The 24,638-nt window shown below is 49.7% G+C and overlaps 28 non-coding genes and 4 pseudogenes across 28 annotated transcripts; all 32 read left to right on the top strand.

Annotated features, from left to right (window-relative positions):
- Positions 1 to 611: 611 nt before the first annotated feature.
- LOC135007034 (U1 spliceosomal RNA) lies at positions 612 to 775 on the top strand. The gene has a single exon (XR_010207091.1). It is a non-coding gene; the product is annotated as a U1 spliceosomal RNA (small nuclear RNA).
- A 3,240-nt stretch (positions 776 to 4,015) lies between these two features.
- LOC135007331 (U1 spliceosomal RNA) lies at positions 4,016 to 4,179 on the top strand. The gene has a single exon (XR_010207373.1). It is a non-coding gene; the product is annotated as a U1 spliceosomal RNA (small nuclear RNA).
- Positions 4,180 to 4,331: 152 nt separating this feature from the next.
- LOC135007428 (U1 spliceosomal RNA) lies at positions 4,332 to 4,467 on the top strand (annotated as a pseudogene).
- Positions 4,468 to 5,165: 698 nt separating this feature from the next.
- Positions 5,166 to 5,329, top strand: LOC135007055 (U1 spliceosomal RNA). The gene has a single exon (XR_010207112.1). It is a non-coding gene; the product is annotated as a U1 spliceosomal RNA (small nuclear RNA).
- A 152-nt stretch (positions 5,330 to 5,481) lies between these two features.
- LOC135007274 (U1 spliceosomal RNA) lies at positions 5,482 to 5,644 on the top strand. Its single transcript, XR_010207324.1, has one exon. It is a non-coding gene; the product is annotated as a U1 spliceosomal RNA (small nuclear RNA).
- A 674-nt stretch (positions 5,645 to 6,318) lies between these two features.
- On the top strand, positions 6,319 to 6,482 carry LOC135006997 (U1 spliceosomal RNA). The gene has a single exon (XR_010207057.1). It is a non-coding gene; the product is annotated as a U1 spliceosomal RNA (small nuclear RNA).
- Positions 6,483 to 6,634: 152 nt separating this feature from the next.
- Positions 6,635 to 6,797, top strand: LOC135007308 (U1 spliceosomal RNA). The gene has a single exon (XR_010207351.1). It is a non-coding gene; the product is annotated as a U1 spliceosomal RNA (small nuclear RNA).
- Positions 6,798 to 7,471: 674 nt separating this feature from the next.
- LOC135007133 (U1 spliceosomal RNA) lies at positions 7,472 to 7,635 on the top strand. The gene has a single exon (XR_010207187.1). It is a non-coding gene; the product is annotated as a U1 spliceosomal RNA (small nuclear RNA).
- A 152-nt stretch (positions 7,636 to 7,787) lies between these two features.
- LOC135007422 (U1 spliceosomal RNA) lies at positions 7,788 to 7,924 on the top strand (annotated as a pseudogene).
- Positions 7,925 to 8,622: 698 nt separating this feature from the next.
- Positions 8,623 to 8,786, top strand: LOC135007164 (U1 spliceosomal RNA). Its single transcript, XR_010207216.1, has one exon. It is a non-coding gene; the product is annotated as a U1 spliceosomal RNA (small nuclear RNA).
- A 152-nt stretch (positions 8,787 to 8,938) lies between these two features.
- LOC135007322 (U1 spliceosomal RNA) lies at positions 8,939 to 9,101 on the top strand. Its single transcript, XR_010207364.1, has one exon. It is a non-coding gene; the product is annotated as a U1 spliceosomal RNA (small nuclear RNA).
- A 674-nt stretch (positions 9,102 to 9,775) lies between these two features.
- LOC135007132 (U1 spliceosomal RNA) lies at positions 9,776 to 9,939 on the top strand. Its single transcript, XR_010207186.1, has one exon. It is a non-coding gene; the product is annotated as a U1 spliceosomal RNA (small nuclear RNA).
- A 152-nt stretch (positions 9,940 to 10,091) lies between these two features.
- LOC135007290 (U1 spliceosomal RNA) lies at positions 10,092 to 10,254 on the top strand. Its single transcript, XR_010207334.1, has one exon. It is a non-coding gene; the product is annotated as a U1 spliceosomal RNA (small nuclear RNA).
- A 674-nt stretch (positions 10,255 to 10,928) lies between these two features.
- LOC135007103 (U1 spliceosomal RNA) lies at positions 10,929 to 11,092 on the top strand. The gene has a single exon (XR_010207158.1). It is a non-coding gene; the product is annotated as a U1 spliceosomal RNA (small nuclear RNA).
- Positions 11,093 to 11,234: 142 nt separating this feature from the next.
- On the top strand, positions 11,235 to 11,397 carry LOC135007207 (U1 spliceosomal RNA). Its single transcript, XR_010207259.1, has one exon. It is a non-coding gene; the product is annotated as a U1 spliceosomal RNA (small nuclear RNA).
- A 670-nt stretch (positions 11,398 to 12,067) lies between these two features.
- On the top strand, positions 12,068 to 12,231 carry LOC135006853 (U1 spliceosomal RNA). The gene has a single exon (XR_010206931.1). It is a non-coding gene; the product is annotated as a U1 spliceosomal RNA (small nuclear RNA).
- A 3,240-nt stretch (positions 12,232 to 15,471) lies between these two features.
- On the top strand, positions 15,472 to 15,635 carry LOC135007038 (U1 spliceosomal RNA). The gene has a single exon (XR_010207095.1). It is a non-coding gene; the product is annotated as a U1 spliceosomal RNA (small nuclear RNA).
- Positions 15,636 to 15,787: 152 nt separating this feature from the next.
- Positions 15,788 to 15,923, top strand: LOC135007378 (U1 spliceosomal RNA; annotated as a pseudogene).
- A 698-nt stretch (positions 15,924 to 16,621) lies between these two features.
- LOC135007053 (U1 spliceosomal RNA) lies at positions 16,622 to 16,785 on the top strand. Its single transcript, XR_010207110.1, has one exon. It is a non-coding gene; the product is annotated as a U1 spliceosomal RNA (small nuclear RNA).
- A 152-nt stretch (positions 16,786 to 16,937) lies between these two features.
- On the top strand, positions 16,938 to 17,100 carry LOC135007265 (U1 spliceosomal RNA). Its single transcript, XR_010207316.1, has one exon. It is a non-coding gene; the product is annotated as a U1 spliceosomal RNA (small nuclear RNA).
- Positions 17,101 to 17,774: 674 nt separating this feature from the next.
- On the top strand, positions 17,775 to 17,938 carry LOC135007052 (U1 spliceosomal RNA). Its single transcript, XR_010207109.1, has one exon. It is a non-coding gene; the product is annotated as a U1 spliceosomal RNA (small nuclear RNA).
- Positions 17,939 to 18,090: 152 nt separating this feature from the next.
- LOC135007345 (U1 spliceosomal RNA) lies at positions 18,091 to 18,253 on the top strand. Its single transcript, XR_010207382.1, has one exon. It is a non-coding gene; the product is annotated as a U1 spliceosomal RNA (small nuclear RNA).
- A 674-nt stretch (positions 18,254 to 18,927) lies between these two features.
- On the top strand, positions 18,928 to 19,091 carry LOC135007131 (U1 spliceosomal RNA). The gene has a single exon (XR_010207185.1). It is a non-coding gene; the product is annotated as a U1 spliceosomal RNA (small nuclear RNA).
- A 152-nt stretch (positions 19,092 to 19,243) lies between these two features.
- Positions 19,244 to 19,379, top strand: LOC135007441 (U1 spliceosomal RNA; annotated as a pseudogene).
- A 698-nt stretch (positions 19,380 to 20,077) lies between these two features.
- Positions 20,078 to 20,241, top strand: LOC135007120 (U1 spliceosomal RNA). The gene has a single exon (XR_010207174.1). It is a non-coding gene; the product is annotated as a U1 spliceosomal RNA (small nuclear RNA).
- Positions 20,242 to 20,393: 152 nt separating this feature from the next.
- On the top strand, positions 20,394 to 20,556 carry LOC135007206 (U1 spliceosomal RNA). Its single transcript, XR_010207258.1, has one exon. It is a non-coding gene; the product is annotated as a U1 spliceosomal RNA (small nuclear RNA).
- Positions 20,557 to 21,230: 674 nt separating this feature from the next.
- On the top strand, positions 21,231 to 21,394 carry LOC135007130 (U1 spliceosomal RNA). Its single transcript, XR_010207184.1, has one exon. It is a non-coding gene; the product is annotated as a U1 spliceosomal RNA (small nuclear RNA).
- Positions 21,395 to 21,546: 152 nt separating this feature from the next.
- On the top strand, positions 21,547 to 21,709 carry LOC135007289 (U1 spliceosomal RNA). Its single transcript, XR_010207333.1, has one exon. It is a non-coding gene; the product is annotated as a U1 spliceosomal RNA (small nuclear RNA).
- Positions 21,710 to 22,383: 674 nt separating this feature from the next.
- On the top strand, positions 22,384 to 22,547 carry LOC135007175 (U1 spliceosomal RNA). Its single transcript, XR_010207227.1, has one exon. It is a non-coding gene; the product is annotated as a U1 spliceosomal RNA (small nuclear RNA).
- Positions 22,548 to 22,689: 142 nt separating this feature from the next.
- Positions 22,690 to 22,852, top strand: LOC135007204 (U1 spliceosomal RNA). Its single transcript, XR_010207256.1, has one exon. It is a non-coding gene; the product is annotated as a U1 spliceosomal RNA (small nuclear RNA).
- A 674-nt stretch (positions 22,853 to 23,526) lies between these two features.
- On the top strand, positions 23,527 to 23,690 carry LOC135006972 (U1 spliceosomal RNA). Its single transcript, XR_010207034.1, has one exon. It is a non-coding gene; the product is annotated as a U1 spliceosomal RNA (small nuclear RNA).
- A 152-nt stretch (positions 23,691 to 23,842) lies between these two features.
- On the top strand, positions 23,843 to 24,005 carry LOC135007254 (U1 spliceosomal RNA). The gene has a single exon (XR_010207305.1). It is a non-coding gene; the product is annotated as a U1 spliceosomal RNA (small nuclear RNA).
- Positions 24,006 to 24,638: the final 633 nt, after the last annotated feature.

Raw genomic sequence — 24,638 nt, 5'->3', positions numbered from 1 at the left:
AAGCCGCTCCATTCTATGGCCTTGCGCACTATCCTTACTTCTCCCGTCTGCTTACTTTGTGCCTTCCAATGCACAATGCAAACTACAGGTAGTGCTGCTGGGCCCACACCCTTTTACTTGCTTTACAGAGCAGCTCTGGAGCTGTTACAGTGCCCAGCTGCTGCAAGAAATCAGCTTGAATGCTTCAGGGGCTGGGGCATAGCCAACATGAGCCCCACACCGAAGGAGGGTGGAGGTGTTTAATGTGAACTAGGGGTCATCCAAGCGCCGCAAAAGGCAGCCATGCCCTGCACACCCCTTTTTTATTTTCATATGCAGACGAGGGTTGAATCCAACTTTGACCCACTGCTTGGATGACATCACCATATGCAAATCCGTCTGCTGCAGGCCTTCCCCCAGGAATGCTTGCACTAGTAGTTGCATTTGGTTTGTTGTTTGGGGGTGCTTCAGTATTAGGCAGCCTTCTGCCCTCCCATGTTCATCTGAAAATATGTGTTCTCCCTGCAGTTGTTGTCCCCAGATGAGAGTTCCCTTGTGCTGCCTCAGTTGAATCTCCTTTACTTGACAGAGATGTGCCTGAGCAGCGGCCCTCCCCAGCCCTATCCCAAATCATACTTATTTTGCATAGGAGATACCATGGTCATGAAGATTGTTCTCCCAGGGTGAGGTTCATTCATTGCACTCTGGGTATGCTGACCCCTGTGATTTCCCCAAATGTGGGAAACACGACTGCATTATTTGTGGTAGTGGGGGACTGTGTTTGTGCTTTCCTCTGGTCAGCTCTGGTAAAAGTCAGATTTCTTTGTCTCAGATCTTCCTCTAGCCTTGTTCTTCTTTCGAGAGTTCCCTTGTGCTGCCTCAGTTGGATCTCCTTCACTTGACAGGGGGTGCCCGAGCAGCAATCCTCCACAGCTCTAGCCCAACTCCTACTTACCTTCCAGGTGAGATACTATGATCTTCACTGTTAGGGCAATCAGGATGTGGAATTCCCTGCCAGGGAAGGTGGTAATGGCGGACTCTGTAATTGGATTTAAAAAAGGAATGGATACATTTCTGAATGAAAAAGCTATCCAAGGTTATAATACTTAAAATATCAACATGGTTAATCCGGGGGTAACATGAGTTATAGTAGCTAACTAGTCATAAAACATTATTCAGCAAGTATGTAGAATCATCACAACTTAAAACAGGTTGAACACGATGGGCAATTTGCCTCTATTCAACCTCAAAAACTATGTTACCATATGTTACTATATTACTATGTTACTGTAGTATACAGAACACCACAATGTAATGAGCAGTGATAGTGAGCACTGATGAGGATACTAGAACTGACACTGAGCAGCAAGATGCAGCACTGGACTATTAGTAATGTACTGTAGTATGCTGAGCACCACAATGCAGCACAAGACAATGAGCAGTGATACTGAGCACTGATGAGTATACTACTGAGAACTGACACTGAGCAGGAGAGACACACTACTAGTATTACTGAGCAGCAATAAGTAACCACTGATACTGAGCACTGATATTGAGATTTCCACTGAGAGAACATAGCCACGTCCTCTCCGCTCTCTCTTCAATGCACGAGTAAAAATGGCGGCAACGCGCAGCTCTTTATATGGAATCCGAATCTCGCGAGAATCCGACAGCGGGATGATGACATTTTCCCTTGTTCAGGTTTTCCGAGTCAGGCGGGAACAACCGAGCCTGCCTCGGACCAGTGTAAACCACGTGGAGTTCGTCGGGAATTCGGTTCTCGGAGAACCGAACCCGCTCCTCTATATATACTATATTACTATGTTACTGTAGTATACAGAACACCACAATGCAATGAGCAGTGATAGTGAGCACTGATGAGGATACTAGAACTGACACTGAGCAGCAAGATGCAGCACTGGACTATTAGTAATGTACTGTAGTATGCTGAGCACCACAATGCAGCACAAGACAATGAGCAGTGATACTGAGCACTGATGAGGATACTACTGAGAACTGACACTGAGCAGGAGAGACACACTACTAGTATTACTGAGCAGCAATAAGTAACCACTGATACTGAGCACTGATATTGAGATTTCCACTGAGAGAACATAGCCACGTCCTCTCCGCTCTCTCTTCAATGCACGAGTAAAAATGGCAGCAACGCGCAGCTCTTTATATGGAATCCGAATCTCACGAGAATCTGACAGCGGGATGATGACATTTTCCCTTGTTCAGGTTTTCCGAGTCAGGCAGGAACAACCGAGCCTGCCTCGGACCAATGTAAACCACGTGGAGTTCGTGGGGAATTCGGTTCTCGGAGAACCGAACCCGCTCCTCTCTACCTTATACCCATCAATTGTTTTTATTTTCAATCTAAGCCCCTGCAGTTTTCTGTAAGCATCTGCTTCGCTATGATGATCAACAAGACACAAGGGCAAACACTCAGGGCTTGAGGCGTAGATCTTAGGACCAGCTGCTACAAGCATGGCAGAGGTGTCACTATCACTGGTGACACCCAGAGAGGTGGCGAGGGAGATTGTAATGCAGTGCGCGCAGATAAACAGCGCAATGGTAAAAAGGAGGCATGGTTTCATAGGTAGGGGCGTGGCCTGGTGGCCTGAATCTACATTTTGTTGCTCCGGGTGTCCCGGGGGTTGGGGGCTGCACCCGGGGACTAGTGTGTGAGCGGTGCTGGCTCCTGCACAGTGACAGGGCATGGCCACCCAGCATGATGCCTCCCTTCTTGACCATGCTGTAATTGCAGTCGCACTGCAGTTCAGCGTGATCATAAAAAATGGTGTAGGCTCCTGCTGGTGCAGACTGTAGAGAAAAGCTGCTGTGACCACGCCCCCTGTGTCTCCTCCGTTGCAGACCCCATTTTGAAGCCTTGCCCCCGGACTAAGAGAAAAGAATGCCCTTGCGCACTATCCTGACTTCTCCTCCCGTCTGCTTAATTTGTGCCTTCCAACGCACAATGCGAACAAGAGGTGGTGCTGCAGGGCCCACACCCTTTTACTTGCCTTACAGAACAGCTCTGGAGCTGTTACAGTGCCCAGCTGCTGCAAGAAATCAGCTTGAATGCATCAGGGGATGGGGCATGGCCAACATGAGCCCCACACCAAAGGAGGGTGGAGGTGTTTAATGCGAACTAGGGGTCATCCAAGCACTGCAAAAGGCCGCCATGCCCTGCATGCCCCTTTTCTCTTTTCATATGCAGATGAGGGTTCCAGTCAACTTTGGCCCACTGCTTGGATTTACATCACCGTATGCAAATCCGTCTGCTGCAGACCTTCCCCCAGGAGTGCTTGTACTAGTTGTTGCATATGGGCCCTCATTCCGAGTCGTTCGCTCTGTAAATTTCATCGCATCGCAGTGAAATTCTGCTTAGTACGCATGCGCAATATTCGCACTGCGACTGCGCCAAGTAATTTTACAATGAAGAAAGTATTTTTACTCACGGCTTTTTCTTCGCTCCGGCGATCGTAATGTGATTGACAGGAAATGGGTGTTACTGGGCGGAAACAGGCCGTTTTATGGGCGTGTGGGAAAAAACGCTACAGTTTCCGGAAAAAACGCAGGAGTGGCCGGAGAAACGGGGGAGTGTCTGGGCGAACTCTGGGAGTGTTTGTGACGTCAAACCAGGAACGACAAGCACTGAACTGATCGCAGATGCCGAGTAAGTCTGAAGCTACTCTGAAACTGCTAAGTAGTTTGTAATCGCAATATTGCGAATACATCGGTCGCAATTTTAAGAAGCTAAGATTCACTCCCAGTAGGCGGCGGCTTAGCGTGTGTAACTCTGCTAAAATCGCCTTGCGAGCGATCAACTCGGAATGAGGGCCATGGTTTGATATTTGATGGTGCTTCAGTATTAGGCTGCCTTCCGCCCTCCCATGTTCATCTGAAAAGATGTGGTCTCCCTGCAGTTGTTGTCCCAAGATGAGAGTTCCCTTGTGCTGCCTCAGTTGAATCTCCTTTACTTGACAGAGATGTGCCTGAGCAGCGGCCCTCACCAGCCCTATCCCAAATCATACTTATTTTGCATAGGAGATACCATGGTCATGAAGATTGTTCTCCCAGGGTGAGGTTCATTCATTGCATTCTGGGTATGCTGACCCCTGTGATTTTCCCAAATGTGGGAAACTCGACTGCATTATTTGTGGTAGTGGGGGACTGTGTTTGTGCTTTCCTCTGGTCAGCTCTGGTAAAAGTCAGATTTCTTTGTCTCAGATCTTCCTCTAGCCTTGTTCTTCTTTCGAGAGTTCCCTGGTGCTGCTTCAGTTGGATCTCCTTCACTTCACAGGGGGGAACCCGAGCAGCGACCCTCCCCAGCTCTAGCCCAACTCCTACTTACCTGCCAGGTGAGATACTATGATCATGAAGGTGCTTCTCCCAGGGCAAGGCTCAACCATTGCACTCTGGGTGTGCTGCTCTTGCGATTTCCCCAAATGTGGGAAACTTGACTGCATAATTTGTGTTTCCCCTCGTCGGCTCTCGTATAATTCAGATCTCTTTGTCTCAGGTCTCTCTCCAGCCTAGTTTGCTGTCTGTTTCCACTTCTCTTTTCTTGAGCCGCTCCCTTCTATGCCCTTGCGCACTATCCTGACTTCTCCCGTCTGCTTACTTCGTGCCTTCCAACGCACAATGCGAACTACAGGTAGTGCTGCAGGGCCCACACCCTTTTACTTGCCTTACAGAGTAGCTCTGGAGCAGTTACAGTGCCCAGCTGCTGCAAGAAATCAGCTTGAATGCTTCAGGGGCTGGGGCATAGCCAACATGAGCCCCACACCGAAGGAGGGAGGAGGTGTGTAATGCAAACTAGGGGTCATCCAAGCGCTGCAAAAGGCCGCCATGCCCTGCACGCCCCTTTTCTCTTTTCATATGCAGACGAGGGTTGAAGCCAACTTTGACCCACTGCTTGGATGACATCACCATATGCAAATCCATCTGCTGCAGGCCTTCCCCCAGGAATGCTTGCACTAGTTGTTGCATTTGGTTTGTTGTTTGGGGGTGCTTCAGTATTAGGCAGCCTTCTGCCCTCACATGTTCATCTGAAAATATGTGTTCTCCCTGCAGTTGTTGTCCCCAGATGAGAGTTCCCTTGTGCTGCCTCAGTTGAATCTCCTTTACTTGACAGAGATGTGCCTGAGAAGCGGCCCTCCCCAGCCCTATCCCAAATCATACTTATTTTGCATAGGCGATACCATGGTCATGAAGATTGTTCTCCCAGGGTGAGGTTCATTCATTGCATTCTGGGTATGCTGACCCCTGTGATTTCCCCAAATGTGGGAAACTCGACTGCATTATTTGTGGTAGTGGGGGACTGTGTTTGTGCTTTCCTCTGGCCAGCTCTGGAAAAAGTCAGATTTCTTTGTCTCAGATCTTCCTCTAGCCTTGTTCTTCTTTCGAGAGTTCCCTTGTGCTGCCTCAGTTGGATCTCTTTCACTTGACAGGGGGGTGCCCGAACAGCGACCCTCCCCAGCTCTAGCCCAACTCCTACTTACCTGCCAGGTGAGATACTATGATCATGAAGGTGCTTCTCCCAGGGCAAGGCTCACCCATTGCACTCAGGGTGTGCTGCCCCTGCGATTTCCCCAAATGTGGGAAACTTGACTGCATAATTTGTGTTTCCCTTGGTCGGCTCTCGTATAATTCAGATCTCTTTGTCTCAGGTCTCTCTCCAGCCTAGTTTGCTGTCTGTTTCCACTTCTCTTTTCTTCAGCCGCTCCCTTCTATACCCTTGTGCACTATCCTGACTTCTCCTCCCGTCTGCTTACTTTGTGCCTTCCAATGCACAATGCAAACTACAGGTAGTGCTGCAGGGCCCACACCCTTTTACTTGCCTTACAGAGCAGCTCTGGAGCTGTTACAGTGCCCAGCTGCTGCAAGAAATCAGCTTGAATGCTTCAGGGGATGGGGCATGGCCAACATGAGCCCCACACCAAAGGAGGGTGGAGGTGTTTAATGCGAACTAGGGGTCATCCAAGCACCGCAAAAGGCCGCCATGCCCTGCACGCCCCTTTTCTCTTTTCATATGCAGATGAGGGTTGAAGCCAACTTTGACCCACTGCTTGGATGACATCACCGTATGCAAATCCGTCTTCTGCAGAACTTCCCCCAGGAATGCTTGCACTAGTTGTTGCATTTGGTTTGTTGTTTGGGGGTGCTTCAGTATTAGGCAGCCTTCTGCCCTCCCATGTTCATCTGAAAATATGTGTTCTCCCTGCAGTTGTTGTCCCCAGATGAGAGTTCCCTTGTGCTGCCTCAGTTAAATCTCCTTTACTTGACAGAGATGTGCATGAGCAGCGGCCCTCCCCAGCCCTATTCCAAATCATACTTATTTTGCATAGGAGATACCATGGTCATGAAGATTTTTCTCCCAGGGTGAGGTTCATTCATTGCATTTTGGGTATGCTGACCCCTGTGATTTCCCCAAATGTGGGAAACTCAGCTGCATTATTTGTGGTAGTGGGGGACTGTGTTTGTGCTTTCCTCTGGTCAGCTCTGGTAAAAGTCAGATTTCTTTGTCTCAGATTTTCCTCTAGCCTTGTTCTTCTTTCGAGAGTTCCCTTGTGCTGCCTTAGTTGGATCTCCTTCACTTTACAGGGGGGTACCCGAGCAGCGACCCTCCCCAGCTCTAGCCCAACTCCTACTTACCTGCCAGGTGAGATACTATGATCATGAAGGTACTTCTCCCAGGGCAAGGCTAACCCATTGCACTCTGGGTGTGCTGCTCCTGCGATTTCCCCAAATGTGGGAAACTTGACTGTATAATTTGTGTTTCCCCTGGTCGGCTCTCGTATAATTCAGATCTCTTTGTCTCAGGTCTCTCTCCAGCCTAGTTTGCTGTCTGTTTCCACTTCTCTTTTCTTGAGCCGCTCCCTTCTATGCCCTTGCGCACTATCCTGACTTCTCCTCCTGTCTGCTTACTTTGTGCCTTCCAACGCACAATGCGAACTACAGGTAGTGCTGCAGGGCCCACACCCTTTTACTTGCCTTACAGAGCAGCTCTGGAGCTGTTACAGTGCCCAGCTGCTGCAAGAAATCAGCTTGAATGCTTCAGGGGCTGGGGCATAGCCAACATGAGCCCAACACCAAAGGAGGGTGGAGGTGTTTAATGCAAACTAGGGGTCAGCCAAGCGCCGCAAAAGGCCACCATGCCCTGCACGCCCCTTTTCTCTTTTCATATGCAGACGAGGGTTGAAGCCAACTTTGACCCACTGCTTGGATGACATCACCATATGCAAATCCATCTGCGGCAGGCCTTCCCCCAGGAATGCTTGCACTAGTTGTTGCATTTGGTTTGTTGTTTGGGGGTGCTTCAGTATTAGGCAGCCTTCTGCCCTCCCATGTTCATCTGAAAATATATGTTCTCCCTGCAGTTGTTGTCCCAAGATGAGAGTTCCCTTGTGCTGCCTCAGTTGAATCTCCTTTACTTGACAGAGATGTGCATGAGCAGCGGCCCTCCCCAGCCCTATTCCAAATCATACTTATTTTGCATAGGAGATACCATGGTCATGAAGATTTTTCTCCCAGGGTGAGGTTCATTCATTGCATTTTGGGTATGCTGACCCCTGTGATTTCCCCAAATGTGGGAAACTTGACTGCATTATTTGTGGTAGTGGGAGACTGTGTTTGTGCTTTCCTCTGGTCAGCTCTGGTAAAAGTCAGATTTCTTTGTCTCAGATCTTCCTCTAGCCTTGTTCTTCTTTCAAGAGTTCCCTGGTGCTGCCTCAGTTGGATCTCCTTCACTTCACAGGGGGGAACCCGAGCAGCGACCCTCCCCAGCTCTAGCCCAACTCCTACTTACCTGCCAGGTGAGATACTATGATCATGAAGGTGCTTCTCCCAGGGCAAGGCTCAACCATTGCACTCTGGGTGTGCTGCTCCTGCGATTTCCCCAAAATGTGGGAAACTTGACTGCATAATTTGTGTTTCCCCTCGTCGGCTCTCGTATAATTCAGATCTCTTTGTCTCAGGTCTCTCTCCAGCCTAGTTTGCTGTCTGTTTCCACTTCTCTTTTCTTGAGCCGCTCCCTTCTATGCCCTTGCGCACCATCCTGACTTCTCCCGTCTGCTTACTTCGTGCCTTCCAACGCACAATGCGAACTACAGGTAGTGCTGCAGGGTCCACACCCTTTTACTTGCCTTACAGAGTAGCTCTGGAGCAGTTACAGTGCCCAGCTGCTGCAAGAAATCAGCTTGAATGCTTCAGGGGCTGGGGCATAGCCAACATGAGCCCCACACCGAAGGAGGGTGGAGGTGTGTAATGCGAACTAGGGGTCATCCAAGCGCTGCAAAAGGCCGCCATGCCCTGCACGCCCCTTTTCTCTTTTCATATGCAGACGAGGGTTGAAGCCAACTTTGACCCACTGCTTGGATGACATCACCATATGCAAATCCATCTGCTGCAGGCCTTCCCCCAGGAATGCTTGCACTAGTTGTTGCATTTGGTTTGTTGTTTGGGGGTGCTTCAGTATTAGGCAGCCTTCTGCCCTCACATGTTCATCAGAAAATATGTGTTCTCCCTGCAGTTGTTGTCCCCAGATGAGAGTTCCCTTGTGCTGCCTCAGTTGAATCTCCTTTACTTGACAGAGATGTGCCTGAGCAGCGGCCCTCCCCAGCCCTATCCCAAATCATACTTATTTTGCATAGGCGATACCATGGTCATGAAGATTGTTCTCCCAAGGTGAGGTTCATTCATTGCATTCTGGGTATGCTGACCCCTGTGATTTCCCCAAATGTGGGAAACTCGACAGCATTATTTGTGGTAGTGGGGGACTGTGTTTGTGCTTTCCTCTGGTCAGCTCTGGAAAAAGTCAGATTTCTTTGTCTCAGATCTTCCTCTAGCCTTGTTCTTCTTTCGAGAGTTCCCTTGTGCTACCTCAGTTGGATCTCTTTCACTTGACAGGGGGGTGCCCGAACAGCGACCCTCCCCAGCTCTAGCCCAACTCCTACTTACCTGCCAGGTGAGATACTATGATTATGAAGGTGCTTCTCCCAGGGCAAGGCTCACCCATTGCACTCTGGGTGTGCTGCCCCTGCGATTTCCCCAAATGTGGGAAACTTGACTGCATAATTTGTGTTTCCCCTGGTCGGCTCTCGTATAATTCAGATCTCTTTGTCTCAGGTCTCTCTCCAGCCTAGTTTGCTGTCTGTTTCCACTTCTCTTTTCTTGAGCCGCTCCCTTCTATGCCCTTGCGCACTATCCTGACTTCTCCTCCTGTCTGCTTACTTTGTGCCTTCCAACGCACAATGCGATCTACAGGTAGTGCTGCAGGGCCCAGACCCTTTTACTTGCCTTACAGAGCAGCTCTGGAGCTGTTACAGTGCCCAGCTGCTGCAAGAAATCAGCTTAAATGCTTCAGGGGCTGGGGCATAGCCAACATGAGCCCCACACCAAAGGAGGGTGGAGGTGTTTAATGCAAACTAGGTGTCAGCCAAGCGCCGCAAAAGGCCACCATGCCCTGCACGCCCCTTTTCTCTTTTCATATGCAGACGAGGGTTGAAGCCAACTTTGACCCACTGCTTGGATGACATCACCATATGCAAATCCCTCTGCGGCAGGCCTTCCCCCAGGAATGCTTGCACTAGTTGTTGCATTTGGTTTGTTGTTTGGGGGTGCTTCAGTATTAGGCAGCCTTCTGCCCTCCCATGTTCATCTGAAAATATATGTTCTCCCTGCAGTTGTTGTCCCAAGATGAGAGTTCCCTTGTGCTGCCTCAGTTGAATCTCCTTTACTTGACAGAGATGTGCATGAGCAGCGGCCCTCCCCAGCCCTATTCCAAATCATACTTATTTTGCATAGGAGATACCATGGTCATGAAGATTTTTCTCCCAGGGTGAGGTTCATTCATTGCATTTTGGGTATGCTGACCCCTGTGATTTCCCCAAATGTGGGAAACTTGACTGCATTATTTGTGGTAGTGGGAGACTGTGTTTGTGCTTTCCTCTGGTCAGCTCTGGTAAAAGTCAGATTTCTTTGTCTCAGATTTTCCTTTAGCCTTGTTCTTCTTTCGAGAGTTCCCTTGTGCTGCCTCAGTTGGATCTCCTTCACTTTACAGGGGGGTGCCCGAGCAGCGACCCTCCCCAGCTCTAGCCCAACTCCTACTTACCTGCCAGGTGAGATACTATGATCATGAAGGTGCTTCTCCCAGGGCAAGGCTCACCCATTGTACTCTGGGTGTGCTGCTCCTGCGATTTCCCCAAATGTGGGAAACTTGACTGCATAATTTGTGTTTCCCCTGGTCGGCTCTCGTATAATTCAGATCTCTTTGTCTCAGGTCTCTCTCCAGCCTAGTTTGCTGTCTGTTTCCACTTCTCTTTTCTTCAGCCGCTCCCTTCTATACCCTTGTGCACTATCCTGACTTCTCCTCCCGTCTGCTTACTTTGTGCCTTCCAATGCACAATGCAAACTACAGGTAGTGCTGCAGGGCCCACACCCTTTTACTTGCCTTACAGAGCAGCTCTGGAGCTGTTGCAGTGCCAAGCTGCTGCAAGAAATCAGCTTGAATGCTTCAGGGGCTGGGGCATAGCCAACATGAGCCCCACACCGAAGGAGGGTGGAGGTGTTTAATGCAAACTAGGGGTCAGACAAGCGCAGCAAAAGGCCACCATGCGCTGCACGCCCCTTTTCTGTTTTCATATGCAGACTAGGGTTGAAGCCAACTTTGACCCACTGCTTGGATGACATCACCATATGCAAATCCATCTGCGGCAGGCCTTCCCCCAGGAATGCTTGCACTAGTTGTTGCATTTGGTTTGTTGTTTGGGGGTGCTTCAGTATTAGGCAGCCTTCTGCCCTCCCATGTTCATCTGAAAATATGTGTTCTCCCTGCAGTTGTTGTCCCTAGATGAGAGTTCCCTTGTGCTGCCTCAGTTGAATCTCCTTAACTTGACAGAGATGTGCCTGAGCAGCGGCCCTCCCCAGCTCTATCCCAAATCATACTTATTTTGCATAGGAGATACCATGGTCATGAAGATTATTCTCCCAGGGTGAGGTTCATTCATTGCATTCTGGGTATGCTGACCCCTGTGATTTCCCCAAATGTGGGAAACTCGACTGCTTTATTTGTGGTAGTGGGGGACTGTGTTTGTGTTTTCCTCTGGTCAGCTCTGGTAAAAGTCAGATTTCTTTGTTTCAGAGCCTTGTTCTTCTTTTGAGAGTTCCCTTGTGCTGCCTCAGTTGGATCTCCTTCACTTGACAGGGGGGTGCCCGAGCAGAGACCCTCCCCAGCTCTAGCCCAACTCCTACTTACCTGCCAGGTGAGATACTATGATCATGAAGGTGCTTCTCCCAGGGCAAGGCTCACCCATTGCACTCTGGGTGTGCTGCCCCTGCGATTTCCCCAAATGTGGGAAACTTGACTGCATAATTTGTGTTTCCCCTGGTCGGCTCTCGTATAATTCAGATCTCTTTGTCTCAGGTCTCTCTCCAGCCTAGTTTGCTGTCTGTTTCCACTTCTCTTTTCTTCAGCCGCTCCCTTCTATGCCCTTGTGCACTATCCTGACTTCCCCGTCTGCTTACTTTGTGCCTTCCAACGCACAATGCAAACTACAGGTAGTGCTGCAGGGCCCACACCCTTTTACTTGCTTTACAGAGCAGCTCTGGAGCTGTTACAGTGCCCAGCTGCTGCAAGAAATCAGCTTGAATGCTTCAGGGGCTGGGGCATAGCCAACATGAGCCCCACACCGAAGGAGGGTGGAGGTGTTTAATGCGAACTAGGGGTCATCCAAGCGCCGCAAAAGGCAGCCATGCCCTGCACACCCCTTTTTTATTTTCATATGCAGACGAGGGTTGAAGCCAACTTTGACCCACTGCTTGGATGACATCACCATATGCAAATCCGTCTGCTGCAGGCCTTCCCCCAGGAATGCTTGCACTAGTAGTTGCATTTGGTTTGTTGTTTGGGGGTGCTTCAGTATTAGGCAGCCTTCTGCCCTCCCATGTTCATCTGAAAATATGTGTTCTCCCTGCAGTTGTTGTCCCCAGATGAGAGTTCCCTTGTGCTGCCTCAGTTGAATCTCCTTTACTTGACAGAGATGTGCCTGAGCAGCGGCCCTCCCCAGCCCTATCCCAAATCATACTTATTTTGCATAGGAGATACCATGGTCATGAAGATTGTTCTCCCAGGGTGAGGTTCATTCATTGCACTCTGGGTATGCTGACCCCTGTGATTTCCCCAAATGTGGGAAACTCGACTGCATTATTTGTGGTAGTGGGGGACTGTGTTTGTGCTTTCCTCTGGTCAGCTCTGGTAAAAGTCAGATTTCTTTGTCTCAGATCTTCCTCTAGCCTTGTTCTTCTTTCGAGAGTTCCCTTGTGCTGCCTCAGTTGGATCTCCTTCACTTGACAGGGGGTGCCCGAGCAGCAATCCTCCACAGCTCTAGCCCAACTCCTACTTACCTGCCAGGTGAGATACTATGATCTTCACTGTTAGGGCAATCAGGATGTGGAATTCCCTGCCAGGGAAGGTGGTAATGGCGGACTCTGTAATTGGATTTAAAAAAGGAATGGATACATTTCTGAATGAAAAAGCTATCCAAGGTTATAATACTTAAAATATCAACATGGTTAATCCGGGGGTAACATGAGTTATAGTAGCTAACTAGTCATAAAACATTATTCAGCAAGTATGTAGAATCATCACAACTTAAAACAGGTTGAACACGATGGGCAATTTGCCTCTATTCAACCTCAAAAACTATGTTACCATATGTTACTATATTACTATGTTACTGTAGTATACAGAACACCACAATGTAATGAGCAGTGATAGTGAGCACTGATGAGGATACTAGAACTGACACTGAGCAGCAAGATGCAGCACTGGACTATTAGTAATGTACTGTAGTATGCTGAGCACCACAATGCAGCACAAGACAATGAGCAGTGATACTGAGCACTGATGAGGATACTACTGAGAACTGACACTGAGCAGGAGAGACACACTACTAGTATTACTGAGCAGCAATAAGTAACCACTGATACTGAGCACTGATATTGAGATTTCCACTGAGAGAACATAGCCACGTCCTCTCCGCTCTCTCTTCAATGCACGAGTAAAAATGGCGGCAACGCGCAGCTCTTTATATGGAATCCGAATCTCGCGAGAATCCGACAGCGGGATGATGACATTTTCCCTTGTTCAGGTTTTCCGAGTCAGGCAGGAACAACCGAGCCTGCCTCGGACCAGTGTAAACCACGTGGAGTTCGTCGGGAATTCGGTTCTCGGAGAACCGAACCCGCTCCTCTATATATACTATATTACTATGTTACTGTAGTATACAGAACACCACAATGCAATGAGCAGTGATAGTGAGCACTCATGAGGATACTAGAACTGACACTGAGCAGCAAGATGCAGCACTGGACTATTAGTAATGTACTGTAGTATGCTGAGCACCACAATGCAGCACAAGACAATGAGCAGTGATACTGAGCACTGATGAGGATACTACTGAGAACTGACACTGAGCAGGAGAGACACACTACTAGTATTACTGAGCAGCAATAAGTAACCACTGATACTGAGCACTGATATTGAGATTTCCACTGAGAAAACATAGCCACGTCCTCTCCGCTCTCTCTTCAATGCACGAGTAAAAATGGCAGCAACGCGCAGCTCTTTATATGGAATCCGAATCTCACGAGAATCTGACAGCGGGATGATGACATTTTCCCTTGTTCAGGTTTTCCGAGTCAGGCAGGAACAACCGAGCCTGCCTCGGACCAATGTAAACCACGTGGAGTTCGTGGGGAATTCGGTTCTCGGAGAACCGAACCCACTCCTCTCTACCTTATACCCATCAATTGTTTTTATTTTCAATCTAAGCCCCTGCAGTTTTCTGTAAGCATCTGCTTCGCTATGATGATCAACAAGTCACAAGGGCAAACACTCAGGGCTTGAGGCGTAGATCTTAGGACCAGCTGCTACAAGCATGGCAGAGGTGTCACTATCACTGGTGACACCCAGAGAGGTGGCGAGGGAGATTGTAATGCAGTGCGCGCAGATAAACAGCGCAATGGTAAAAAGGAGGCATGGTTTCATAGGTAGGGGCGTGGCCTGGTGGCCTGAATCTACATTTTGTTGCTCCGGGTGTCCCGGGGGTTGGGGGCTGCACCCGGGGACTAGTGTGTGAGCGGTGCTGGCTCCTGCACAGTGACAGGGCATGGCCACCCAGCATGACGCCTCCCTTCTTGACCATGCTGTAATTGCAGTCGCACTGCAGTTCAGCGTGATCATAAAAAATGGTGTAGGCTCCTGCTGGTGCAGACTGTAGAGAAAAGCTGCTGTGACCACGCCCCCTGTGTCTCCTCCGTTGCAGACCCCATTTTGAAGCCTTGCCCCCGGACTAAGAGAAAAGAATGCCCTTGCGCACTATCCTGACTTCTCCTCCCGTCTGCTTAATTTGTGCCTTCCAACGCACAATGCGAACAACAGGTGGTGCTGCAGGGCCCACACACTTTTACTTGCCTTACAGAACAGCTCTGGAGCTGTTACAGTGCCCAGCTGCTGCAAGAAATCAGCTTGAATGCATCAGGGGATGGGGCATGGCCAACATGAGCCCCACACCAAAGGAGGGTGGGGGTGTTTAATGCGAACTAGGGGTCATCCAAGCACTGCAAAAGGCCGCCATGCCCTGCATGCCCCTTTTCTCTTTTCATATGCAGATGAGGGTTCCAGTCAACTTTGGCCCACTGCTTGGATTTACATCACCGTATGCAAATCCGTCTGCTGCAGACCTTCCCCCAGGAGTGCTTGTACTAGTTGTTGCATATGGGCCCTCATTCCGAGTCGTTCGCTCTGTAAATTTCATCGCATCGCAGTGAAATTCTGCTTAGTACGCATGCGCAATATTCGCACTGCGACTGCGCCAAGTAATTTTACAATGAAGAAAGTATTTTTACTCACGGATTTTTCTTCGCTCCGGCGATCGTAATGTGATTGACAGGAAATGGGTGTTACTGGGCGGAAACAGGCCGTTTTATGGGCGTGTGGGAAAAAACGCTACAGTTTCCGGAAAAAACGCAGGAGTGGCCGGAGAAACGGGGGAGTGTCTGGGCGAACTCTGGGAGTGTTTGTGACGTCAAACCAGGAACGACAAGCACTGAACTGATCGCAGATGCAGAGTAAGTCTGAAGCTACTCTGAAACTGCTAAGTAGTTTGTAATCGCAATATTGCGAATACATCGGTCGCAATTTTAAGAAGCTAAGATTCACTCCCAGTAGGCGGCGGCTTAGCGTGTGTAACTCTGCTAAAATCGCCTTGCGAGCGATCAACTCGGAATGAGGGCCATGGTTTGATATTTGATGGTGCTTCAGTATTAGGCAGCCTTCCGCCCTCCCATGTTCATCTGAAAAGATGTGGTCTCCCTGCAGTTGTTGTCCCCAGATGAGAGTTCCCTTGTGCTGCCTCAGTTGAATCTCCTTTACTTGACAGAGATGTGCCTGAGCAGCGGCCCTCACCAGCCCTATCCCAAATCATACTTATTTTGCATAGGAGATACCATGGTCATGAAGATTGTTCTCCCAGGGTTAGGTTCATTCATTGCATTCTGGGTATGCTGACCCCTGTGATTTTCCCAAATGTGGGAAACTCGACTGCATTATTTGTGGTAGTGGGGGACTGTGTTTGTGCTTTCCTCTGGTCAGCTCTGGTAAAAGTCAGATTTCTTTGTCTCAGATCTTCCTCTAGCCTTGTTCTTCTTTCGAGAGTTCCCTGGTGCTGCTTCAGTTGGATCTCCTTCACTTCACAGGGGGGAACCCGAGCAGCGACCCTCCCCAGCTCTAGCCCAACTCCTACTTACCTGCCAGGTGAGATACTATGATCATGAAGGTGCTTCTCCCAGGGCAAGGCTCAACCATTGCACTCTGGGTGTGCTGCTCCTGCGATTTCCCCAAATGTGGGAAACTTGACTGCATAATTTGTGTTTCCCCTCGTCGGCTCTCGTATAATTCAGATCTCTTTGTCTCAGGTCTCTCTCCAGCCTAGTTTGCTGTCTGTTTCCACTTCTCTTTTCTTGAGCCGCTCCCTTCTATGCCCTTGCGCACTATCCTGACTTCTCCCGTCTGCTTACTTCGTGCCTTCCAACGCACAATGCGAACTACAGGTAGTGCTGCAGGGCCCACACCCTTTTACTTGCCTTACAGAGTAGCTCTGGAGCAGTTACAGTGCCCAGCTGCTGCAAGAAATCAGCTTTAATGCTTCAGGGGCTGGGGCATAGCCAACATGAGCCCCACACCGAAGGAGGGAGGAGGTGTGTAATGCAAACTAGGGGTCATCCAAGCGCTGCAAAAGGCCGCCATGCCCTGCACGCCCCTTTTCTCTTTTCATATGCAGACGAGGGTTGAAGCCAACTTTGACCCACTGCTTGGATGACATCACCATATGCAAATCCATCTGCTGCAGGCCTTCCCCCAGGAATGCTTGCACTAGTTGTTGCATTTGGTTTGTTGTTTGGGAGTGCTTCAGTATTAGGCAGCCTTCTGCCCTCACATGTTCATCTGAAAATATGTGTTCTCCCTGCAGTTGTTGTCCCCAGATGAGAGTTCCCTTGTGCTGCCTCAGTTGAATCTCCTTTACTTGACAGAGATGTGCCTGAGCAGCGGCCCTCCCCAGCCCTATCCCAAATCATACTTATTTTGCATAGGCGATACCATGGTCATGAAGATTGTTCTCCCAGGGTGAGGTTCATTCATTGCATTCTGGGTATGCTGACCCCTGTGATTTCCCCAAATGTGGGAAACTCGACTGCATTATTTGTGGTAGTGGGGGACTGTGTTTGTGCTTTCCTCTGGCCAGCTCTGGAAAAAGTCAGATTTCTTTGTCTCAGATCTTCCTCTAGCCTTGTTCTTCTTTCGAGAGTTCCCTTGTGCTGCCTCAGTTGGATCTCTTTCACTTGACAGGGGGGTGCCCGAACAGCGACCCTCCCCAGCTCTAGCCCAACTCCTACTTACCTGCCAGGTGAGATACTATGATCATGAAGGTGCTTCTCCCAGGGCAAGGCTCACCCATTGCACTCTGGGTGTGCTGCCCCTGCGATTTCCCCAAATGTGGGAAACTTGACTGCATAATTTGTGTTTCCCTTGGTCGGCTCTCGTATAATTCAGATCTCTTTGTCTCAGGTCTCTCTCCAGCCTAGTTTGCTGTCTGTTTCCACTTCTCTTTTCTTCAGCTGCTCCCTTCTATACCCTTGTGCACTATCCTGACTTCTCCTCCCGTCTGCTTACTTTGTGCCTTCCAATGCACAATGCAAACTACAGGTAGTGCTGCAGGGCCCACACCCTTTTACTTGCCTTACAGAGCAGCTCTGGAGCTGTTACAGTGCCCAGCTGCTGCAAGAAATCAGCTTGAATGCTCCAGGGGATGGGGCATGGCAAACATGAGCCCCACACCAAAGGAGGGTGGAGGTGTTTAATGCGAACTAGGGGTCATCCAAGCACCGCAAAAGGCCGCCATGCCCTGCACGCCCCTTTTCTCTTTTCATATGCAGATGAGGGTTGAAGCCAACTTTGACCCACTGCTTGGATGACATCACCGTATGCAAATCCGTCTTCTGCAGAACTTCCCCCAGGAATGCTTGCACTAGTTGTTGCATTTGGTTTGTTGTTTGGGGGTGCTTCAGTATTAGGCAGCCTTCTGCCCTCCCATGTTCATCTGAAAATATGTGTTCTCCCTGCAGTTGTTGTCCCCAGATGAGAGTTCCCTTGTGCTGCCTCAGTTAAATCTCCTTTACTTGACAGAGATGTGCATGAGCAGCGGCCCTCCCCAGCCCTATTCCAAATCATACATATTTTGCATAGGAGATACCATGGTCATGAAGATTTTTCTCCCAGGGTGAGGTTCATTCATTGCATTTTGGGTATGCTGACCCCTGTGATTTCCCCAAATGTGGGAAACTCAACTGCATTATTTGTGGTAGTGGGGGACTGTGTTTGTGCTTTCCTCTGGTCAGCTCTGGTAAAAGTCAGATTTCTTTGTCTCAGATTTTCCTCTAGCCTTGTTCTTCTTTCGAGAGTTCCCTTGTGCTGCCTTAATTGGATCTCCTTCACTTTACAGGGGGGTACCCTAGCAGCGACCCTCCCCAGCTCTAGCCCAACTCCTACTTACCTGCCAGGTGAGATACTATGATCATGAAGGTGCTTCTCCCAGGGCAAGGCTAACCCATTGCACTCTGGGTGTGCTGCTCCTGCGATTTCCCCAAATGTGGGAAACTTGACTGTATAATTTGTGTTTCCCCTGGTCGGCTCTCGTATAATTCAGATCTCTTTGTCTCAGGTCTCTCTCCAGCCTAGTTTGCTGTCTGTTTCCACTTCTCTTTTCTTGAGCCGCTTACTTCTATGCCCTTGCGCACTATCCTGACTTCTCCTCCTGTCTGCTTACTTTGTGCCTTCCAACGCACAATGCGAACTACAGGTAGTGCTGCAGGGCCCACACCCTTTTACTTGCCTTACAGAGCAGCTCTGGAGCTGTTACAGTGCCCAGCTGCTGCAAGAAATCAGCTTGAATGCTTCAGGGGCTGGGGCATAGCCAACATGAGCCCCACACCAAAGGAGGGTGGAGGTGTTTAATGCAAACTAGGGGTCAGCCAAGCGCCGCAAAAGGCCACCATGCCCTGCACGCCCCTTTTCTCTTTTCATATGCAGACGAGGGTTGAAGCCAACTTTGACCCACTGCTTGGATGACATCACCATATGCAAATCCATCTGCGGCAGGCCTTCCCCCAGGAATGCTTGCACTAGTTGTTGCATTTGGTTTGTTGTTTGGGGGTGCTTCAGTATTAGGCAGTCCTCTGCCCTCCCATGTTCATCTGAAAATATATGTTCTCCCTGCAGTTGTTGTCCCAAGATGAGAGTTCCCTTGTGCTGCCTCAGTTGAATCTCCTTTACTTGACAGAGATGTGCATGAGCAGCGGCCCTCCCCAGCCCTATTCCAAATCATACTTATTTTGCATAGGAGATACCATGGTCATGAAGATTTTTCTCCCAGGGTGAGGTTCATTCATTGCATTTTGGGTATGCTGACCCCTGTGATTTCCCCAAATGTGGGAAACTTGACTGCATTATTTGTGGTAGTGGGAGACTGTGTTTGTGCTTTCCTCTGGTCAGCTCTGGTAAAAGTCAGATTTCTTTGTCTCAGATCTTCCTCTAGCCTTGTTCTTCTTTCGAGAGTTCCCTGGTGCTGCCTCAGTTGGATCTCCTTCACTTCACAGGGGGGAACCCGAGCAGCGACCCTCCCCAGCTCTAGCCCAACTCCTACTTACCTGCCAGGTGAGATACTATGATCATGAAGGTGCTTCTCCCAGGGCAAGGCTCAACCATTGCACTCTGGGTGTGCTGCTCCTGCGATTTCCCCAAATGTGGGAAACGTGACTGCATAATTTGTGTTTCCCCTCGTCGGCTCTCGTATAATTCAGATCTCTTTGTCTCAGGTCTCTCTCCAGCCTAGTTTGCTGTCTGTTTCCACTTCTCTTTTCTTGAGCCGCTCCCTTCTATGCCCTTGCGCACTATCCTGACTTCTCCCGTCTGCTTACTTCGTGCCTTCCAACGCACAATGCGAACTACAGGTAGTGCTGCAGGGCCCACACCCTTTTACTTGCCTTACAGAGTAGCTCTGGAGCAGTTACAGTGCCCAGCTGCTGCAAGAAATCAGCTTGAATGCTTCAGGGGCTGGGGCATAGCCAACATGAGCCCCACACCGAAGGAGGGTGGAGGTGTGTAATGCGAACTAGGGGTCATCCAAGTGCTGCAAAAGGCCGCCATGCCCTGCACGCCCCTTTTCTCTTTTCATATGCAGACGAGGGTTGAAGCCAACTTTGACCCACTGCTTGGATGACATCACCATATGCAAATCCATCTGCTGCAGGCCTTCCCCCAGGAATGCTTGCACTAGTTGTTGCATTTGGTTTGTTGTTTGGGGGTGCTTCAGTATTAGGCAGCCTTCTGCCCTCACATGTTCATCTGAAAATATGTGTTCTCCCTGCAGTTGTTGTCCCCAGATGAGAGTTCCCTTGTGCTGCCTCAGTTGAATCTCCTTTACTTGACAGAGATGTGCCTGAGCAGCGGCCCTCCCCAGCCCTATCCCAAATCATACTTATTTTGCATAGGCGATACCATGGTCATGAAGATTGTTCTCCCAAGGTGAGGTTCATTCATTGCATTCTGGGTATGCTGACCCCTGTGATTTCCCCAAATGTGGGAAACTCGACTGCATTATTTGTGGTAGTGGGGGACTGTGTTTGTGCTTTCCTCTGGTCAGCTCTGGAAAAAGTCAGATTTCTTTGTCTCAGATCTTCCTCTAGCCTTGTTCTTCTTTCGAGAGTTCCCTTGTGCTGCCTCAGTTGGATCTCTTTCACTTGACAGGGGGGTGCCCGAACAGCGACCCTCCCCAGCTCTAGCCCAACTCCTACTTACCTGCCAGGTGAGATACTATGATCATGAAGGTGCTTCTCCCAGGGCAAGGCTCACCCATTGCACTCTGGGTGTGCTGCCCCTGCGATTTCCCCAAATGTGGGAAACTTGACTGCATAATTTGTGTTTCCCCTGGTCGGCTCTCGTATAATTCAGATCTCTTTGTCTCAGGTCTCTCTCCAGCCTAGTTTGCTGTCTGTTTCCACTTCTCTTTTCTTGAGCCGCTCCCTTCTATGCCCTTGCGCACTATCCTGACTTCTCCTCCTGTCTGCTTACTTTGTGCCTTCCAACGCACAATGCGATCTACAGGTAGTGCTGCAGGGCCCAGACCCTTTTACTTGCCTTACAGAGCAGCTCTGGAGCTGTTACAGTGCCCAGCTGCTGCAAGAAATCAGCTTGAATGCTTCAGGGGCTGGGGCATAGCCAACATGAGCCCCACACCAAAGGAGGGTGGAGGTGTTTAATGCAAACTAGGGGTCAGCCAAGCGCCGCAAAAGGCCACCATGCCCTGCACGCCCCTTTTCTCTTTTCATATGCAGACGAGGGTTGAAGCCAACTTTGACCCACTGCTTGGATGACATCACCATATGCAAATCCATCTGCGGCAGGCCTTCCCCCAGGAATGCTTGCACTAGTTGTTGCATTTGGTTTGTTGTTTGGGGGTGCTTCAGTATTAGGCAGCCTTCTGCCCTCCCATGTTCATCTGAAAATATATGTTCTCCCTGCAGTTGTTGTCCCAAGATGAGAGTTCCCTTGTGCTGCCTCAGTTGAATCTCCTTTACTTGACAGAGATGTGCATGAGCAGCGGCCCTCCCCAGCCCTATTCCAAATCATACTTATTTTGCATAGGAGATACCATGGTCATGAAGATTTTTCTCCCAGGGTGAGGTTCATTCATTGCATTTTGGGTATGCTGACCCCTGTGATTTCCCCAAATGTGGGAAACTTGACTGCATTATTTGTGGTAGTGGGAGACTGTGTTTGTGCTTTCCTCTGGTCAGCTCTGGTAAAAGTCAGATTTCTTTGTCTCAGATTTTCCTTTAGCCTTGTTCTTCTTTCGAGAGTTCCCTTGTGCTGCCTCAGTTGGATCTCCTTCACTTTACAGGGGGGTACCCGAGCAGCGACCCTCCCCAGCTCTAGCCCAACTCCTACTTACCTGCCAGGTGAGATACTATGATCATGAAGGTGCTTCTCCCAGGGCAAGGCTCACCCATTGTACTCTGGGTGTGCTGCTCCTGCGATTTCCCCAAATGTGGGAAACTTGACTGCATAATTTGTGTTTCCCCTGGTCGGCTCTCGTATAATTCAGATCTCTTTGTCTCAGGTCTCTCTCCAGCCTAGTTTGCTGTCTGTTTCCACTTCTCTTTTCTTCAGCCGCTCCCTTCTATACCCTTGTGCACTATCCTGACTTCTCCTCCCGTCTGCTTACTTTGTGCCTTCCAATGCACAATGCAAACTACAGGTAGTGCTGCAGGGCCCACACCCTTTTACTTGCCTTACAGAGCAGCTCTGGAGCTGTTGCAGTGCCAAGCTGCTGCAAGAAATCAGCTTGAATGCTTCAGGGGCTGGGGCATAGCCAACATGAGCCCCACACCGAAGAAGGGTGGAGGTGTTTAATGCAAACTAGGGGTCAGACAAGCGCAGCAAAAGGCCACCATGCCCTGCACGCCCCTTTTCTGTTTTCATATGCAGACGAGGGCTGAAGCCAACTTTGACCCACTGCTTGGATGACATCACCATATGCAAATCCATCTGCGGCAGGCCTTCCCCCAGGAATGCTTGCACTAGTTGTTGCATTTGGTTTGTTGTTTGGGGGTGCTTCAGTATTAGGCAGCCGTCTGCCCTCCCATGTTCATCTGAAAATATGTGTTCTCCCTGCAGTTGTTGTCCCTAGATGAGAGTTCCCTTGTACTGCCTCAGTTGAATCTCCTTAACTTGACAGAGATGTGCCTGAGCAGCGGCCCTCCCCAGCTCTATCCCAAATCATACTTATTTTGCATAGGAGATACCATGGTCATGAAGATTATTCTCCCAGGGTGAGGTTCATTCATTGCATTCTGGGTATGCTGACCCCTGTGATTTCCCCAAATGTGGGAAACTCGACTGATTTATTTGTGGTAGTGGGGGACTGTGTTTGTGTTTTCCTCTGGTCAGCTCTGGTAAAAGTCAGATTTCTTTGTTTCAGAGCCTTGTTCTTCTTTTGAGAGTTCCCTTGTGCTGCCTCAGTTGGATCTCCTTCACTTGACAGGGGGGTGCCCGAGCAGAGACCCTCCCCAGCTCTAGCCCAACTCCTACTTACCTGCCAGGTGAGATACTATGATCATGAAGGTGCTTCTCCCAGGGCAAGGCTCACCCATTGCACTCTGGGTGTGCTGCCCCTGCGATTTCCCCAAATGTGGGAAACTTGACTGCATAATTTGTGTTTCCCCTGGTCGGCTCTCGTATAATTCAGATCTCTTTGTCTCAGGTCTCTCTCCAGCCTAGTTTGCTGTCTGTTTCCACTTCTCTTTTCTTCAGCCGCTCCCTTCTATACCCTTGTGCACTATCCTGACTTCTCCTCCCGTCTGCTTACTTTGTGCCTTCCAATGCACAATGCAAACTACAGGTAGTGCTGCAGGGCCCACACCCTTTTACTTGCCTTACAGAGCAGCTCTGGAGCTGTTACAGTGCCCAGCTGCTGCAAGAAATCTGCTTGAATGCTTCAGGGGATGGGGCATGGCCAACATGAGCCCCACACCAAAGGAGGGTGGAGGTGTTTAATGCGAACTAGGGGTCATCCAAGCACCGCAAAAGGCCGCCATGCCCTGCACGCCCCTTTTCTCTTTTCATATGCAGATGAGGGTTGAAGCCAACTTTGACCCACTGCTTGTATGACATCACCGTATGCAAATCCGTCTTCTGCAGAACTTCCCCCAGGAATGCTTGCACTAGTTGTTGCATTTGGTTTGTTGTTTGGGGGTGCTTCAGTATTAGGCAGCCTTCTGCCCTCCCATGTTCATCTGAAAATATGTGTTCTCCCTGCAGTTGTTGTCCCCAGATGAGAGTTCCCTTGTGCTGCCTCAGTTGAATCTCCTTTACTTGACAGAGATGTGCATGAGCAGCGGCCCTCCCCAGCCCTATTCCAAATCATACTTATTTTGCATAGGAGATACCATGGTCATGAAGATTGTTCTCCCAGGGTGAGGTTCATTCATTGCATTTTGGGTATGCTGACCCCTGTGATTTCCCCAAATGTGGGAAACTCAACTGCATTATTTGTGGTAGTGGGGGACTGTGTTTGTGCTTTCCTCTGGTCAGCTCTGGTAAAAGTCAGATTTCTTTGTCTCAGATTTTCCTCTTGCCTTGTTCTTCTTTCGAGAGTTCCCTTGTGCTGCCTCAGTTGGATCTCCTTCACTTGACAGGGGGGTACCCGAGCAGCGACCCTCCCCAGCTCTAGCCCAACTCCTACTTACCTGCCAGGTGAGATACTATGATCATGAAGGTGCTTCTCCCAGGGCAAGGCTCACCCATTGCACTCTGGGTGTGCTGCTCCTGCGATTTCCCCAAATGTGGGAAACTTGACTGCATAATTTGTGTTTCCCCTGGTCGGCTCTCGTATAATTCAGATCTCTTTGTCTCAGGTCTCTCTCCAGCCTAGTTTGCTGTCTGTTTCCACTTCTCTTTTCTTCAGCCGCTCCCTTCTATACCCTTGTGCACTATCCTGACTTCTCCTCCCGTCTGCTTACTTTGTGCCTTCCAATGCACAATGCAAACTACAGGTAGTGCTGCAGGGCCCACACCCTTTTACTTGCCTTACAGAGCAGCTCTGGAGCTGTTAAAGTGCCCAGCTGCTGCAAGAAATCAGCTTGAATGCTTCAGGGGCTGGGGCATAGCCAACATGAGCCCCACACCGAAGGAGGGTGGAGGTGTTTAATGCAAACTAGGGGTCGGTCAAGCGCCGCAAAAGGCCACCATGCCCTGCACGCCCCTTTTCTGTTTTCATATGCAGACGAGGGTTGAAGCCAACTTTGACCCACTGCTTGGATGACATCACCATATGCAAATCCATCTGCGGCAGGCCTTCCCCCAGGAATGCTTGCACTAGTTGTTGCATTTGGTTTGTTGTTTGGGGGTGCTTCAGTATTAGTCAGCCTTCTGCTCCACCCTCCTTTGGTGTGGGGCTCATGTTGGCCATGTCCCATCCCCTGAAGCATTCAAGCAGATTTCTTGCAGCAGCTGGGCACTGTAACAGCTCCAGAGC

This window comes from Pseudophryne corroboree, unplaced genomic scaffold (genome assembly GCF_028390025.1).
Source record: "Pseudophryne corroboree isolate aPseCor3 unplaced genomic scaffold, aPseCor3.hap2 scaffold_218, whole genome shotgun sequence".
Classification (NCBI taxonomy): Eukaryota; Metazoa; Chordata; class Amphibia; order Anura; family Myobatrachidae; genus Pseudophryne; species Pseudophryne corroboree.
Note: the sequence above shows the minus strand (reverse complement) of the source record. Positions and strands in the feature narration are given on the sequence as shown.